Source organism: Pristis pectinata, chromosome 6 (assembly GCF_009764475.1).
Source record: "Pristis pectinata isolate sPriPec2 chromosome 6, sPriPec2.1.pri, whole genome shotgun sequence".
Taxonomy (NCBI): domain Eukaryota; kingdom Metazoa; phylum Chordata; class Chondrichthyes; order Rhinopristiformes; family Pristidae; genus Pristis; species Pristis pectinata.
Genome location: NC_067410.1, coordinates 60,169,061 through 60,188,121, shown reverse-complemented (window position 1 = coordinate 60,188,121; position 19,061 = coordinate 60,169,061).

The window sequence follows — 19,061 nt, the reverse complement described above, 5'->3', positions numbered from 1 at the left end:
GGCACAGATCACTTGGGATGATGAGGCTGTTTCAGTCATGCTCATTCCATGTATCTCCATGCAGAGCAACGATGTAGGGTGATACTAGAAAGCAGAGCTGGAAGAATTCCAAAGCAGTGAAATATATTCCTCTGTATATTTAAAGGGCAATGCCCAGATTTGTGAGGAAGATGCCACAATTGTTTAGCACATGATGGCAGTGGCCGGGTGTACTGTCCAACCTGGGATATAGTTTCCTCTTTCCAACAGTAGCTTTTCCGGGTGTATGGTATTCTAGACTGATGTGTGAAGATAAGATGAAAGCACTGGAAGGCTGCCTTACGTCCAGGTGTTTTAGAAACTAACCAACCAAGGCTTGCCCATCCAATCCACTAACAGCTACCTAGAAGAAGGGAGGAGAATCTGTCTCTTCCATTATGTTAGTCATTCCTTCAGTCTCTCCTTAGCATTGATCTGCCTCTTTTATTTTGCTTCTTGCAGATCTGTTTAATCTTGGAAGTAACACTTAACATTTTTGCATCTTTTCTAGACTCAATTTGATGTCAGAGTTTTATCTTTGAAGCTACTTGTTTTCAACAACCAATAATTCAACTCTCCACCACATCAGTGAAGCCTTCATTTTAAAACCCTTTGCATTTTCACTTCAATGCATACATCCGCCCATACTTTACATTCATCTGTGTGTTAGCTTGTCATTAGGGGGTCATATATATTGGCATCTGCTTTAATTTTTATTCCAGTCTCATAAACCTACTGGAAAATTGCACATATTTCCGATTGTAGGAGAGAGAAGTTGATCACAGGCTGTGGTGCGCACAAAGCAAGTAAGAAGGCAAAAAGGACGTGAAGGGTGAAATAGAGAATGGTTACGACCAACTTTTGGTTGCTGAAAGGCCTCTTAAAGTGAAAAGGGGGCACCTGTGTCACTCCTGTTTGAGCAGTGACCACCAGCAGAATGTAAAGCAGGCAGGTCATGATGCCAGAATTTGACGGTAGTGCCATTGTATTTGTTAAGCAGTTCACCTATCTACAGGAAGTTGGTCAGGATGTTTTTTTTTTCATTTTTTGGAATCTGGAATCACTGGCAAGGTCAGCATTCATTGCCCATTCTTGAGAAGCTGCTGCTCAGCAGCCTTCTTGAACCGTTGCTGTCCAAGTCCATTTGAGCACTGTGATGATGGTGCAAACTGAGTGGCTGTGTTTCAGAGGCAGTCACGTGGAGTAGGTCTGGAGTCACATATAAATCTGACCAGGTTAGGATGACAGATTTCCTTTCCTGAAGGGCATTAGTGAACCTAATGTTTTTTTTAAATACAACAACCTGGTATTTTTTGTGATTATTTCTACTAAGATTAGTTGTTGTTTCCCAAACTTATTAAATGAATTAAAATTCCACTGCTGCCTGTGTAGAGGTTTGAACTCACATCTCTGGATTGTTTTGTCCAGGCTTCTGGCTCCTGATCTGGTAATGTAACAACCACTGTACTGTACCATACAGTATATTTGGGCAGTGAATTTATTACAAACCAGTTGCTTCCAGATATTGTCCTATTGGGTTTTCTTGTGACACTCAATATGACTGAGGGAGTGAGCAGAGGAGAAGCAATGTTGGAAGATGAAGGTGAAGGAGGTGAGAGAACAGGAGGTAGATAAGGGAGGTCCTAACCTGTGGAACCCATTGTGACCAGGCCGTACGTAACTAATAAATCTTTAGCACTAGCCCAACCTCAACCCTTCCCACTCACCTCATCCTCTTTACAACAATGCAAAAGTGCATAAGAACATAAGAAAATAGGAGCAGGAGTAGGCTATTTGGCTCATCAAGCCTGCCCTGCCATTCACTATGATCATGGCTAATCTGCCTCAGGCCTCAGCTCTTCTGTGCCAGTTCCCTATAGCCCTCAATTTCCAGACCTTTCAAAAATATATCTACTCCCTCTTTAAATACCTTCATTGATCCAGCCTCTGTAATCCTCCAGGGCAGAGAATTCCAGAGATTCACCGCCCTCTGTGAGAAGAAGTTCCTGTACACCTCAGTTTTAAATGACTTTCCCCAAATATTGCAACTATGTCCCCTTGTTCTAAATTTTCGCATGAGTGGAAATATCTTGACATCCACCCTGTCATGCTCCTTAAGGATCTTACGTTTCAAGAAATCAACCCTCCTTCTTATAAACTCCAAAGAATACAGATCTAATTTCTGCAGCCGGTCATGATAGGGAAAGACCTCTCATCCCAGGGATTAGCTGAGTGAATCTCTTCTGGACCTCCTCCAATGCCTTATTATCCAAAAACTAAAGACCAGCTCAAAATACACATTCCAATCTGAATTTATAAATTAAAACATAACAACGCAAAGAAGAAGAAATTCCTTTGTGCTGATAAAATCACAAATCTTTGGCACACACCTTCCGCATGCCTCTGTCTGCTCCAGACAACACAAGAAAACAGGAGCAGGTGTAGGCCACTCGGCCCCTCAAGCCTGCCCTCCCATTCACTATGATCATGGCTGATCTACCCCAGGCCTCAACTCCTCTCCTCTGCCAGTTCCCTATCACCCTCAATTCCTCAATCTTTCAAATATTTATCCATCTCCAACTTAACTATATCTAATGATCTGGCCACCACCACCCTGTGGGGCAGAGAGTTCCCAAGATTCACTACCCTCTGTGAGAGAAGAAACTTCTACACACTTCAGTTTTAAATAAGTGGCCCCTTATTTTGTAGCTCTTTCGTCTGTGACTCTTCCATTAATGAAACCATCTCACCATCTACCCTGTCAACCCTTTAGTGTCTTATATGTTTGAATAAGGTCACCCCTCATTCTTCTAAACTCTAAGCAATACAGACCCAAACTGTCCAGCCTCTCTTGATAGGACAACCCTCTCATTCCATGCGATATCTCTTACAAGGTATGTTTCCAGTAAGGGAGGAGGTCCTGCAAAGAGAGTTTAGAGAATTAGGTGCAAAGCTGAAGGACAGGACCTCCAAGGTTGCAATCTCAGGATTGCTACCCGTGCCACGACCTAGTGAGGCTAGAAATAGGAAGATTATGCAGCTAAACACGTGGCTAAGGAAATGGTGCAGGAGGGAGGACTTCATGTTTCTAGACAATTGGGCTTTGCTCCAGGGAAGGTGGGACCTGTTCCGACGGGACGGTTTGCACCTGAACTGGAGGGGGACAAACATTCTTGCGGGTAGGTTTGCTAGTGCTGCTCCGGGGGGGTTTAAACTAGATTTGCAGGGGGAGGGGAACCAGACTGTTAGAACAGATAGTGAGGTGGAGGAGGAAAAAGGTCATGTGAGGACTGCAAGTATAAACAGAAATCAAAGGTTTGTATGTGATAGAAATGTTCTGAGGTGCATCTATTTCAATGCAAGGAGTATTGTAGGTAAAGCAGATGAGCTCAGGGCGTGGATTGACACGTGGGATTATGACATTATTGCTATTAGTGAGATTTAGATGCAGGAGGGGCAGGACTGGCAGCTTAATGTCCTGGGGTTCCGTTGTTTCAGACATGATAGAGGGGGAGGGATGAAAGGGGGAGGAGTGGCATTACTAGTCAGGGAAAGTATCACAGCTGTGTGGAGACAGGACAGCCTGGAGGGCTCGTCTACAGAGGCCATATGGGTGGAGCTGAGGAACAGGAAAGGTGTGGCCACACTAATAGGGTTGTATTATAGACCGCCCAATAGTCAGAGAGAATTGGAGGAACAAATCTGTAGTGAGATAGCAGACGGATGTGAGAAACAGAAATTTGTGATAGTAGGGGATTTTAACTTTCCACATATTGACTGGGACTCCCACACTGTGAAAGGGCTGGATGGCTTGGAATTTGTCAAATGTGTTCAGGAAAGTTTTCTAAATCAATATATAGAGGTACCAACGAGAGAGAAGGCAATACTTGATCTCCTATTAGGGAACCAGACAGGTCAGGTGACAGAAGTATGTGTAGGGGAGCATTTGGGTCCAGTGACCATAAGGTCATTAGTTTCAAGTTACTTATGGATAAGGAACAGGTCTGGTCCTCGAGTTGAGGTTCTAAATTGGAGAAAGGCCAATCTTGTGGAAATGAGAAAGGATCTAGGAAGAGTGGATTGGGATGAGTTGTTTTCTGGCAAGGTATGTGCTCAGTAAGTGGAAGGCCTTCAAAGGGCGAAATTTTGAGAGTACAGAGTTTGCATGTTCCTGCCAGGATTAAAGGCAAAGTTAAAAAGCATAAGGAACCTTGGTTTTCAAGGGATATTGGCGATCTGCTTAAGAAAAAGAGAGGTGTATAGCAGGTCTAGGCAACTAGGAACAAATGAGGTACTTGAAGAGTATAGACAAAGTGAGAAAATACTGAAAAAGGAAATCAGGAAGGCAAAAAGAAGACATGAGGTTGCTTTGGCAGATAACGTGAAGGTAAATCCGAAGGGTTTCTACAAGTATATGAAGAATAAAAGGATAGTAAGGGACAAAATTGGTTCCCTAGAAGATCAGTGCGGTCGTCTATGTGTGGAGCCTCAGGAGATGAGGGAGATCTTAAACAATTTTTTTGCATCAGTATTTACACAGGAAACAGGCATAGTGGATATGGAAGGAAGGGAAACAAGCAATAGAGTCATGGAACATATAAAGATTAAAGAGGAGGAGATGCTTGCTGCCTTACAGTGAATAAAGGTAGATAAATCCCCTGGACCAGATAAGATATTTCCTCGGACATTGAGGGAGACTAGTGTAGAAATTGCAGGGGCCCTGGCAGATATATTTAAAATGTCCTTAGCCACGGGTGTGGTGCTGGAGGACTGGAGGGAAGCTCATGTTGTTCCATTGTTTAAAAAAGGATCTAAAAGTAAGCCAGGTAATTACAGGCCGGTGAGCCTGACATCAGTAGTGGGTAAATTATTGGAAAGTGTTCTGAGAGATCGGATATACGAGTATTTGGACAACCAAGGGCTGATTAAGAATAGTCAGCATGGCTTTGTGCGTGGTAGATCGTGTTTAACGAATCTTGTAGAGTTTTTCCAGGAGGTTACCAAGAAAGTAGATGAAGGAAAGGCTGTGGATGTTGTCTACATGGACTTTAGTAAGGCCTTTGACAAGGTCCCACATGGGAGGTTAGTTCAGAAGGTTCAGACACTAGGTATCCATGGAGAGGTTGTAAACTGGATTCGAAATTGGTTGTGTGGGAGAAGACAGAGTGGTAGTGGATGATTGTTTCTCAGACTGGAGGCCTGTGACTAGTGGTGTGCCTCGGGGATCTGTGCTGGGGCCATTGTTGTTTGTTGTCTATATCAATGATCTAGATGATAATGTAATAAATTGGATTAGCAAGTTTGCTGATGACACTAAGGTTGGAGGCATTGTGGACAGCGAGGAAGGTTTTCAAAGCTTGCAGAGGGATCTGAACCAAATGGAAGAATGGGCCAGAAAATGGCAGATGGAATTTAATGCAGACAAGTGTGAGGTGTTGCATTTTGGAAGGACAAATCAAGGTAGGACATACACAGTAAATGGTAGGGCACTGAGGAGTGCGGAGGAACAAAGGGATCTGGGAGTTCAGATACATAATTCCCTGAAAGTAGCGTCGCAGGTAGACAGGGTTGTAAAAAAGGCTTTTGGCATCCTGGCATTCATAAATCAAAGTATTGAGTACAAGAGTTAGGATGTTATGGTGAGGTTGTATAAGACATTGGTGAGGCCAAATTTGGAGTATTGCGTGCAGTTCTGGTCACCTAACTATAGGAAGGATATCAGTAAGATTGAAAGAGTGCAGAGGAAATTTACTAGAATGTTGCCGGGTCTTCAGGAGTTGAGTTACAGGGAAAGATTGAACAGGTTAGGACTTCATTCTTTGGAGCGCAGAAGAACGAGGGGAGATTTGATAGAGATTTACAAAATTATGAGGTGTATAGACAGAGTTAATGCGAATAGCCTCTTTCCACCTAGATTAGGAGAGATAAGTGCAAGAGGACGTGGCTTTAGGGTAAAAGGGGAAAGGTTTGGGGGAACATTAGGGGGAACTTCACTCAAAGAGTGGTGGGAGTATGGAACGGGCTGCCATCTGATGTAGTAAATGCGGGCTCACTCTTGAGTTTTAAGAATAAATTGGATAGATACATGGACGGGAGAGGTCTGGAGGGTTATGGACTGAGCGCAGGTAAGTGGGACTAGCGGAATAATGTTTCGGCACAGACTAGAAGGGCCGAATGGCCTGTTTTTCTGTGCTGTAGTGTTCTATGGTTCTAAAAGCCTGGTGGTTAACAGTGGGGTGAATGTCAGGTAGTCTCAGAGGAGGACGTTCAGTAACATTATTTCTCATGACCCAGCTGCAGACAGCAACACCTGAGCCGGGGCTGCAGCAGTCAGGATTGAGTAGCCAAAAATAGCAAATGACACTGGTGGAGTGATGGGGTGGCAATGTGAACCCTGCGACCCTGAGAAGTGACGGCAGGTCTGCGTCACATTGAACCCCTGGCAATCTGTTGCCACATAACGGAGACACAAGAGACTGGAGCAGATGCTGGAATCTGGACAACACACAAAATGTTGGAGGAACACGGAGAATGGTAGGTGCCTGGAATGGGTTGCCGGGGTAGTGGTGGAAGCAGATATGATAGTGGCGTTCAAGAGGCCTTCAGACAGGCACATGAATATGCAGGGAATGGAGGGGTGTGGGTCATGTGCAGGCAGAAGGGATTAGTTTAATTTGGCATCATGGTCAGCATAGACAGCGTGGACTCAAGGGCCTGTTCCTGTGCTGTATGTTCTATGTTCTATGGACTAAGTGGGTCAGGCAGCATCTGTGGAGAGAAATAGACAGTCGACGTTCTGGGTCGACACACTTAATCTGGGTCCCCTTGTTTGTCCCGCGATGTTAGTGCCACCAGTTCCCACCACTGGATCCTGCTGATCTTCCTCTACTAGCGATCATGCCGCAGCCCCCCACCCACCCCTGATCTCATATGCCACCCTCAACCCCTCACCCAGACCAGCTGAAGGGTCTCGACCTGAAACATCGACTGTCCATTTCTCTCCACTGATGCTGCCTGACCTGTTGAGTTCCTCCAGCATTTTGTCAATTGTCACATAATCTCGACATGCTGCCCTGAAACTCAGATTCCTACCATCAGGACTCAGGATACCAGTGTGTATGGCCTCTGGACTTAAACACATAACCTCAGCTGCAGTAGTAATGTGGCACTGCATTGCCCATGGGGCCATGATTTGCAAAGAACCAAGTTTCCATTATACTATTCCCATCAAATATTCTGCAACACTTCTTGAAGGAGGATTCATTCAGCAATTTTTCCTCAATCAAAACTAATTGTCTTCAATCCAGGTATAGCTTGAGACCACCCCATGTGCTTTTCTCACTTGCCATTGGTGGATCTACGGTTTCAGTGGAGCTTGCATACCGAGGCCCCGCCCCTGGAATGCCCTGCTGACCAATTGACAGCTCGCTGCTGTGAAATGGCCTTTTAAGTGTCTTTAAATGCCTCTAATAATCAGAGATATTTAAAAACACTAGTATAAGCAATTTAAAAAAATAGATAAATAAATACTTGGATATTATTTACATATATAAAGAAAATAAGGAAACCATTTACCCAGTTTTTAATCAACGTTACAAATCCACTTAACCATCCCTGGCGTAAAGGTGTGGGCCAGATGTGAAGTGCATTTGAATTCTGCCATTGGACTCAGAGTAAGTCCAACGATGCAGCAGAAGGTGGGGTGAGCGGACAATCCACAGGTATAGAGGTCAGAGAAGAGAGGAGTTGCTGACAGCTCTCCAGGAAACCACCAGTGAGAGGGAAGAATATTTTATCCCAACAACTGGCCACATTGCTTATTGTGGGATCGTACTGTGCCTTCAAAGAATGAGAGAATATATTTCATTGACCACAAAGCTCTTTGCAGTTGTCCCAAGGATGTAAATGCAAGGGTTGATAGAGAAGATGAAGGCACATGGGATCCATAGAGACTTGGTCGATTGGATTCAAAACTGGCTTGGCCATAGAAGATAGAGGGTAGTGATGGAGGGGTGTTATTCTGAATGGAGATCTGTGATCAGTGGTGTTCTGCAGGGATTGGTCTTGGGACCTCTGTTGTTTGTGATATATATAAATGATTTGGACATAGGTAGGCTGATTAGTAAGTTTGCAGAAGGCACAATAATTGGGTGGAGTTGTGGGTAGTGAGGAAGGTTGTCAAAGGATTCAGCAGGATATAAATCAGTCGGAAACATATGGGCAGAGAAATGGCAGATGGAGCTTACTCTGGACAAGTGTGAGGCGTTGCACTTTGTCAGGTCAAATGAAAGTGGAAAGTGTACAGGAAATGGCAGCACTCTTAGGAGCATTGATGTACAGTGGGATCTTGGGGTGCAAGTCCATAGATCCCTGAGAGTGATCACAGAAGTAAATAGTGGAAAGTGTACAGGAAATGGCAGCACTCTTAGGAGCATTGATGTACAGTGGGATCTTGGGGTGCAAGTCCATAGATCCCTAAGAGTGATCACAGAAGTAAATAGTGTGACAAAGAAGGTGTGTGGCATGCTTCATCAGTGAGCCCCATGAGCATAAAAGTCAGGGAGTCATGTTGCAGCTGTATAAAGCTTCGATTAGGCCAACTTTGGAGTGTTTGTGTGCTGTTCTTGTCACCCCACTACAGGAAGGATGTGGAGGCTTTGGAGAGATCTCAGAAGAGGTTCACCAGGATGTTAGCTAGATTAGAGAGTAGCGGTTAGCACAACGCTATTACAGCGCCAGCGATCGGGGTTCGATTCCTGTCGCTGTCTGTAAGGAGTTTGCACGTTCTCCCGTGTCTGCGTGGGTTTCCGCCGGGTGCTCCGGTTTCCTCCCACATGCTAAAGACGTACGGGTAGGTTAATTTGGGGTTTAAAATGGGCGGCGCAGACTCGTTGGGCCGGAAGGGCCTGTTACCACGCTGTAAATAAAATTAAAAGATTAAATTTTAAAAAAGCTGTAAGGAGAGGTTTGACAAACTTTGATTGTTTTCTCTGGAGCATTGGAGGCTGAGGGGTGACCTGATAGAAGGATATAAAATTATGAGGGGAATAGGTAGGGTAGATAGTCAGAGTCTTTTTCTCTGGTGGAAATGTCAAATATTAGAGAGCATAGGTTTAAAGTGAGATGGGGAAAGTTTAAAAGAGTTTTATGAGGCAAGTATTTACACAGTAAGTGGTAGGTGCTAAGGGAAGTGATGGAAGCAGATACAATAGCAATGTTTAAGAGGCATCTACAGAGGCACATGAACAGGCAGGGAATGGATGGATGTAGACCATGTACAGGCAAATGTGTGGTTTAAATTGGCATCATGATGGGCCAAAGGGCCTGTTCCTTGCTGTATGGTTCCATGTTCTATGGTTTATGGTTGTTTGTTTTCTCAGACCTGTAAATAGATGCTTCGGAATATTTCTGAGCAGCAACTCACAAGGTCTGTGAACCTACCTTATCCTGTGATGTTAGTAATTATGGGGAAGAATGAGCTCAGAGGCTTGGATGTTGCCACAGTGACACGTTACCAGTGGTGGATTCTGCTGGTTTGTGCTGGGCTGGATGAAATCCCCAAGCTAACCACGAGGGGGCAGGAAATTCATTGTCCAACTTCAAGCAGCCCTTCAACTGAACATTTAATTGTCCTTGGCTCCTATTCCTATTTATGTTAAAGAGAAAAATATAAACCAACAGAAAATGTTGGTATCTGTGCTTAATTAAGGAAAGCTGTCTTTTGCTAATGCATGCCATTTTGGAGCTCCCAAATTGAATGTGCAGAAATAATTATTGCATCCTTCCTTTGATTAAACTATACACAAGCACAACCTTTTAATTCTCCTTTTCCTCACTTTCAGTACGTACTAATAGCTGTAGTCTCTTCAGTGTTTGCTCCCAAGTGTTCTATGCCTTGATGACTAATAAGGTGAAGATAATTTGGCTAAACAAGGATATTTTTCTCCTTCTCTTTCATCTGCAGAGCCTATAAAGATGAACTAATAATATACGCTACGCAAAACACCAAAGGTGCAATTATTATTATTACTAGTGTTTGATTTTAATCATTTTCTACCTGCTTTTAAGAGCAGGTTTGAAAAGGAAGTAAATTTTATTCCATGCCCCATGGCCATAATTATGTGGTCTGTGAAAAATGACAGTAAAATAAGGGTGATAATGAAAATAATCAGAATATTGTCACACAGCATATCAACTTCAACCAGAAGCATTTGTCTCTTTGCAGTCTCTGTGCACTAATGGAGCTGGATAAATGCTCTGGCTTTGAATGGGATTGGAGGTTATACAGATAATAAAAGAACTCAGAACTCATAGCACAGGATAGTGCCAACAGTGAAAGCCAAGATAATTCAGAAAACAGGGAGCACTGATTAGACAACAAGCTTGGGATTGCAACTGTCTGAGAATTCTGAGACAAGGGGACAGATATTAACACATATTGAAGCCCTAGAGTTTGGCAAGTTTGCAATCTACATTGACTTCAATGGAACTTGCAGGGAAATATTATCCTAAAATTCCTGTCAGGAGCTTCGCCAGTGGTCTTTGGTAAATTCATACTCGCCAAATCATTTGCTCAAGAGACTGAAAATTCTTCTATGAAAAATCTCTATTCACATTTTGTTGCCCTTTCTTAGTATGATATAGCAACATCTTCAAGGTGCTTTGTAGAAGCATTACCAAAGGAACTGGTGCCTAGTCAGTGAAGGAGAACTGGGACAGTTGGCTGAAAGCTTGGTCTGAGGTAGGTTTTAAGAAGTTATGAAGGAAGAGAAGGAGCGAGAGAGGCTGAGAGCTCAGTGAGAGACTTCCAATGCTTAGGGCCCAAGCAGCTGGCAAATCTGGCAGAAGCAGTCATGATGTAGAAAAGGCCTGAAAATATGGGACAGTGTGAATCTGGAAGGTTTTGATGAGGGTGCAGAAATTGGGAAGGATAAAAGCACAGAGGGATTTAAAGGCACTGATAAGAAGTTCCAGACTGAAGGGTTCTTGGAGGAGTTCAATGAGCAGAGAGTGAATAAGATATGGCACAAGTCAGGAAACAGGCAGTGTCGGATGAGCTCAAGTTCGTACAGGTTGGACAATGGAAGGCCAGTCAGGAAGCATTGGAATATTCAGGTCTGATCTCATCTCTTCTGGCAATGAGGTCTAACTGTTCAACATTGTCATGTCCTGTAATGTTTCCAAACAAATTTCAACCCTACAAATGCTCAGGGTATGGATCCACCTATTTACATATTCAGTCATTAATTGAAATTGATCATTTCAAGGTTTCATGAAGTTCAGTAAAGCTTGCTTAGTTGGCTGCCTCTCATTGAACTAATCAAATCAACTCACCGTTTCTTTGTCTGCAGTTGGCCTGGTTCCAGTGTCAAGCACTCAGTTCAAAGGCAAGTTTGAACCAAACTCCCAAGCTGAGGTTATTTGTTTTCAGTGAAGATGTGGCATGCTCAAGGCAAAGCTAGTATACATTGCCAATGGAAAAGTGAGGATGAGTTCTCTTCCTGAACCACTACCAGTCCATGTACAGTACTGTCAGGTAGGGTCATCACCCAGTGATGGTGGAGAAACAATGATGTATTTCCAAATCAGGATGAGGCTATCTCACGTACCAGTTGTCCTTGTCCTTGTAGGTGGAAGAACCTGGGATGTGCTGTCAAAGAAGGTTTGGCAAGTTGCTGGAGTGCATTTTATAGACTGTACACACTGCAGTCATGGTCCATCAGGAGGGGAAGGAGTTAATTAGTGGGGGACTGAGTGCTGATTCAGCAGGCTGCTTTAATCTGAATGGTGTCGAATTTCTGTCCGTGATTGGAACTGCACTAGCCAGGCAGGTGGAGAGTGTTCCATCACACTTCTGACTTGTACCTTGTAGATAGTGGAAGGGCTTTGGGGTGTCAGGAGGTGAGTTACTTGCTGCAGGACATCTATTCTCTGACCTGTTGTTGTTGCCATAGTATATTTATGGCTAGTCCAGTAAAGTTTCTGGTTTATGACGTCCCCAGGATGTGGGCTGTGGGAATTTGGAGGAATGTTTTGATCTTGTGTGAAAAGAGGAGGAGATTTGACTCCATCTTGTAGGATACAGTGTTCGTGTGGCCACATTTATTGGCTATCTTTAAATGCCCTTGAGAAGCTGGTGGTGCATCACCTTCTTGAACTGCAGGAGTCCTTCTGGTGAAAGTATTACCGCAATGCAAGTGGGGAGTAAATTTCAAGAGCTGGACCCACCGGCGGAGAGGGAATGGTGATATGCTTCCATGTCAGGATAGTGTGTGACTTGACAGCTGGTGGTGTTCCTGTGTGCCAGCTGCCCTTGCTCTTCTCGATGGTAGAGGTCATGGGTTTGAGAGGTATGATCAGAGTAGTTTAGGCAAGGAACTGTGATGCATTTTTAAAAAGGCAGACACAGTGGCTAAGGTGGGCCATTGGTGGAGAGGGTGAATATTCAGGGTGATGGATGGAGCACTAATCAAGTGATTACTTATCTTCTGTTTGGTGTTGAGCTTCTTGAACGTTGTTGGACCTCTGTTCATCCAGCCAGTTGATAGCATTCCATTGTGTTCCTGACGTGCGGTAGACATTGGCAAGGTCTTGGGGTATCCACAGAATACTCAGCTTCTGACCCTGATCTTGTAGCCGTAGCATTTATGCAGCTGGTCCAGATGAGTTTCTGCTCAATTCTGGTGTCCAAGATGTTGATGATGGGTAAACTGATCATGGCAATGCCATTGAATGACAAAGGCCTTGGAGATGATCATTGCCTGGCACTTTTGTGGCGTGAATGTTACTTGCCACATATCAAAACTTGCCTAAATGTTGTCTAGATCTTACTGAATGTAGGCATGAGCTCTGTGTTTCACCCAATGTCATGAGACTTGACAGGTTCTGAAGTCAATGTGAGCACTCCCAGGACTACTTTCTCCAGATGCATACCACTGCTCCCAGGGATTGTGATGGTGGACTTTGGCACATGGTCTGTAAGGTATGGCTCTGTGACTGCAATTATATCAGGTCTTTGCTAGACGGGTCTGTGGGACAAACTCCCAAATTCGAATCCAGACATTTGTGAGGAGGATTTTGCATAGACAACTGGCCTGGAAAAGACTTTGCCATTTCTGAATTAAATACATAGGTCAATGCCAGTAAGGACAGTTCTATCCTGCTGATATAAAACTCTTGAACGGAGCTCTTGTATGATAAAGTTGAACTCTTGCTCTCTCTAACTACCTCGTCATGGTCCTTGCACCTCATTGTCTACCTGCACTGCACTTTCTCTGTAACTGTAACACTATATTCTGCATTCTGTTATTGCTTTTCCTTTTCTAATACCTTGATGTACTTATGATTGGAATGATCTGTATGGGTGGCATGTAAAACAAAGCTTTTCACTGTATCTCAGTACATGTGACAATAATAAACCAATTACCAATTAGTTCATACAGATTTTTTTTTCCCTGGTGTAACATAGCACGTATGATACACCTGGGTGGTTTATGGCTATTTCAGAGTCACTCCCATTGCTTCAGGTCTAGAATCACATGTAGGTCAGACTAGATAAGGACTGGAAATTTCCTCCCCTGAAGGATATTAGTGCATCAGATGAACTTTTGCAACAATCTGGTTGTTATACTGACACCATTACTACAATGAGTTGTTTTTTCAGAACAAAACTAGATTACTAAATGAACTAAACCCCACATTTTTTATTTCAAAATGATACTTTATTCATAATATATACTGTAAATACAATCAGTAGACATCTTACTCTACATTCATTGTACCATATTCAAAATATTTTTTTTACTATAGGCCATTCCTGGGTTATGAACACCCAACTTACAGATACACCTAAGTACAAATATTAAATTCAAAAGTTTGACGCACATACATAGATTCATTCCCAAAAATGACAGAACTGGTTTCTTCTCTCTCTCCACTTTTAGCAATCATTGTTTCTTATCAGTCTTATGTGCTTTTGATGCCATTCAGTACAATACTGTGGAGGTATGGTTACCACATTGAGTGATTTTAGTGTACTTTCTGACTTAACGACAAAATCGACTTATGGACATCTGTGAAAACGGAACCTATTTGTTACCCAGCCTGTATGCATCAAAGCCACTCATGTTTCCTCCTTGGGGACACAAGAACACGAGAAATGGAACAGAGAGTTGGCCATTTGGCCCCTCTCACCTGCTCTGTAATTCAATAAGACCAGAGCTTGTCTTTTATCTCAGTGCCGTCTTTTTGCAAGAATCCTAGATTCCCTTAATATTCAAAATCCAATGAGCTTTGCTTTGATCTTGACCTTGGACGTATTGAGTCAGTAGTTTAGAATATTTCCTTTTATTTGTTGCTCCTGTTCTTCAGAAGGTGTCCTACACTCAGTCAGTGGAAGAAGCAGCCTTCATGAAGTAGGATAGCTTTTCTTGTTTCCATATGTCCTTTTACAAAGCAGTGAAGCATTCATGAGGCTTTTACACAGGGCCCAGACTAGTGGCAGGACTCTAGACCATGGTCCTCCTCCACAGAGCCTTTACTTTGCCTGCACCAAGCTTCAGTGCGCCCCCCAGCATGTACTTCTGCACCTTAGTATGTGCCAGTTTGCAGCATTCGCTTGCTGACATCCCCTTACACTGGAAGACCCAAGTGTGTCTTTCACCAAGTGGATGATCTTCCAACAGCATTTGATGTTTGCCTCAGTTTGTGTCCCTGGGAACAGCATGTAGATCAGAGAGTCCTTTGTTACACAGCTACTTGCGACATGCCTCAACAAGGACCATCGCATCCTCTTCCAGACTTTCTTGACAAACATGGTCCATGAGGAGGTGGATGCTCATCTCATCCGCACTTGCTATTCTTATTTCAAAAATAAACTTTATTCATAATTAAACATATATACAGAAGGAATAAACACAGTGCAAAACTCTTTACTACACTTAGTGTCATTTAGTCCATACGTTAACCCTTGACACTTGAGTGGCCTCCTGGGGTATAGACCCTTCTGTTGTTTGAGGGGCATCCCTACTAGACTCCACCCCACCATGTCAAGTAGCGGAAGAACACTAGACTGTGGTTATTCCCCACCGAGACCTTCCGTTGGCTGCACCGAGCTTCAGTGCATTCCTCAACACATTCTCCTGCAGCCTGGAATGTGGAATTCCCTTATGGACATCTCACTGTGCTGGGAGACCAACAAGTCTCGGGCAGACCAAAGGGCGTCTTTCACCGAGTTGATGATCTTCCAGTTACACTTGATATTTGTCTTGGTGTGTGCCCCTGGGAACAGCCCGTAGGTCAGAGATCCCTCCGTTACGCAGCTGCTGGGGATGAACCGGGACACGGAACCTTGCATCTGTCTCCACACCCTCTTAGCAAATCCACAGTTTGCAAAGAGGTGAGCGACCGTGTCCTCCTCAATCCTGTCATCCCAAGGGCAATGTGCATTGGCAATGATATTCTGACTGTGCAGGAAGGATCTGACTGGGATGGCCCCTCTCACCACCAGCCATGTGAGACAACAGGGGCAAAATTGGCGAAAGATGCAAGGGTCCTTGTCACAGTTCATCCCCAGCAGCTGCATAACAGAGGATTCTCTGATCTACGGGCTGTTCCCGGGGACACACACAGAGACGGACATCAACTGCTGCTGGAAGGCCATCAACTCGGTGAAAGACGCCCTTTGGTCAGCCCGAAACTTGTTGGTCTTTCAGCACTGTGAGATGTCCGTAGGGGAATGCTGCCAAATGGCACATTCCAGGCTGCAGGAGTACGTGCTGAGGGACGCACTGAAGCTCGGTGCAGCCAACACAAAAGCTCGGTGGGAAGGACTACAGTTTACGGTTCTTCTGCCACTGGAGAGGGAGGGGCAGGGTCAGGTGAGAGAGCCCCTAAATATTGTAAATACGGGACTGAGTAGCCCCCAGGGAGCCACACGTGTGGCATTGGTGCTGTTTTTTTAATATAGAAAGGTAACACTAATGAATGATCTGTACAAGAATGTAAAGGCTTGCACTGTTTTATAATTGTATATAGTTTCTTTTAGTATGAATAAAGTTTAGTTTGATAAAAAAAAAGAGGCAAAATTGTACCCAATGTCACCCTCATCCTGATGAGCACCTTCGTGTGAGGCTGCGTCAGGCTATGCTTGGAACCAACGTATGTGGGTTCTATGCTGAGGTTCTATCCGTCCCGGTGTTGCAAAGGATGGGTCTGGCCCTGTTGCCCCACAATGTCTCAGTCAGCTGGACATTGCCGTACTACCTGTCTTTCATGGAAAAGTTCTACCAGACTAAAACCTTTGACTACAAGTCCATCAGGCAGTAGCCAGCACGGATCATCCTGCAGATACTGCAGAACAAGGACTTGATGGATACTGTGGGTAGTTCCCTGGGCAGACTGTCTAAACCATCTGGCATAATGAGTCATCGTCAGAACTCTTGTCCGCACTTTCACACTGGTGAGATTTGAACTCAGATTTCCAGACTTTTATTCCAAGACTTTGAGTTATTAGGTAACTTAACCACTGCACTTTAAAGTCAAATAGGATCTCAACTTAGGTGTTTTTTTGCTAATGCTGGTGTAAACTGATGTTATTTAATTATTTAATGGCTAGCAATTAGATAAAACTGTACAAAAGTGCATAATTTATTGTCAAGCATGTCCTGTCTTCTTCCATATGTGATAAGTGTGCAGATCTACCTGCACAAGACAATGCCTATTTGGCAAGGATTCAGTACAAAATCTTCTGTCTCTCCCTTACTTGAACCACAATGCAAATTGTAAGTTCCCTACCCTTTGTCCTCATAACATCCCCACAAAGATTATTTGTCTGCAACTCATTTTGTTTTAAATGCTATCAGAGTGCAGAAGTGGTCGAAGGCAAACTCGTTCACAACAACGTCAATATATTTTAATAATCGATTAAGCCGGAGTACCAGGAACAGATCGAATCACCACAGACCCAAGAGGTGTGGTGAAAGAAATAGAAGCTGATGAACAGCCAACCATAGTTGCCAAAGCTCCAACTGGAGGCACATAGAGTCATAGAACCATAATGAGAAAGAACAAGGTAACAGGCCCTTCAGTCCACCGAGTCCATGCCGACCATCAATCACCCATTTACACCAATCCTACACTAAACCCATCTTTTATTCTCCCCACATTTCCATCAACTCCACCCACATTCTATCATGCATGTACACACTAGAGGCAATTTACAGTGACCAATTAATTTACCAATCTGTCATCATTGGGATGTGGGAAGAAACCGGATCATCCAGAGGAAATCCTCACTATCACAGGGAGAACGTGCAAACTCCACGCCTACAGCCCTGGAGGTTAGGATTGAACCCAGGTTGACGGTGCTATGAGGCAGTGGTTTTACCATTTACCGCACTGTGCAGCACCTTCCCAACTCTTGGAAATCGTTACATTCATGAACCTTTAAACTTCTTCAATAAAGAGGGATCATCTTCACTCTTTTCACTGACCCCCCTGCCAAGGATCCCATTACTGCCATTTCAATGTTGTAATTGGAACAAGGTCATGACTTTATTTCCCTGCACCTGAATTTTCTGTATGCGGTCAGCCATGGTTCAGTGGGTTGCTCTCTTGTCTCCAGAAGCAATGACGACACAGTGGTGGAGCAAGCAGAACTGCTGCCTCACAGCCACAGTGACCCAGGTTTAGTCCTTACCTCTCATGCTGCCTGTGTGGAGGAAACAGAAAAAGAATATTGTGCAGAAAAAATTACTTTGAACATCAAACAACACAAAGTACAGGTTGTCTTCCCAGTCAGACAATGTTCTTCCCTGTGACTGTGTGGGTTTCCCTTGGGTGTTCCAGTTTCCTCCCACATCCCAAAGTCATGCAAGTTAGTCCGTTAATTGGCCGCTGTAAATTGCCCTTAGTGTGTAGCTGGGTGGTAGAATCTGGGAGGTTGATAAGAATGAGAGGAGAATGAAGTGGGTTTAGATTAAGATTAGTGTAAGTGGGTGGTTAAAGGTCAGTATGGATTCAGTGGGCCGAAGGGCCTGTCTTCATACAGTATGCCTGTGTGAGTTATAAAATTGTGGATTTGGGCTTAACACCCACACTTGAAGCTCCAGTCAAGTACTGTGGAGTATTTCTGCTTTGAAAATTCCCCATCAGAACAATTTCAGAGAGGCACTGTGTTAGCATTTATCCCTCAACTAACAGATTATCTTTTCATTACCACAGCACTCAGTGACATGGTGGTGTGCACAGATTTACCTGCTATATTTCAAGAGTTCTTCATTGCCTGTAAAGTGCTTTGTGTTGTCCTTATGATTATGAAGTGTGCTTTAACCGTAGCCTTTTTATAAACTAAAAAACCAAGTCCATATAAGTGCAGGAAAAGAGCAAGTGAGTAAAGGTAGCAGATTGGAAGATTAAAGATAGAAAGTCAAAGTCAAGTTTATTGTCATGTGCATGAGTACATGTATGCACAGGTGCAATGAAAAACCTACTTGCAGCAGCATCACAGGCACATAGTATCATATAAGCAGCATTCACAAAAAAAATTAAACAATTTTTACAAGAAAAAACATGATTAGAACAAAAACGAACAAAGTCAATTTTAGTGCAAAGTGATCAGATGGTCACAGTATTGCTAAACTGCAGTGATGAGGGTTGTGCTGGTTGATTCAAGAACCAAATGGTTGAAGGGAAGTAGTTGTTCTTGAACCTGGTGGTGTGGGACTTCAGGCTTCTGTACCTCCTGCCTGATGGTAGCTGTGAGAAGATGGCATGGCCTGGATGGTGGAGATCCTTGATGATGGATGTTGCCTTCTCGAAGAAGAAAGCTCAAAGGAACAGTGGCTGTAATAATATCAGTGATGGGAGAATGGAGGCAGAGGAAATCTCATCAATTTGCAGGTGAGATTAATCTCATGAAGATCTAACGATCTTCTACAGACACTGCCTCATCTGCTGAAAGTTTACAGCATTTCCTATTTTTATTTTAGATTTTCAGCATCTGCAGTTCTTTTTGATTTTCATTTCCTCCTGAATTCACTGCC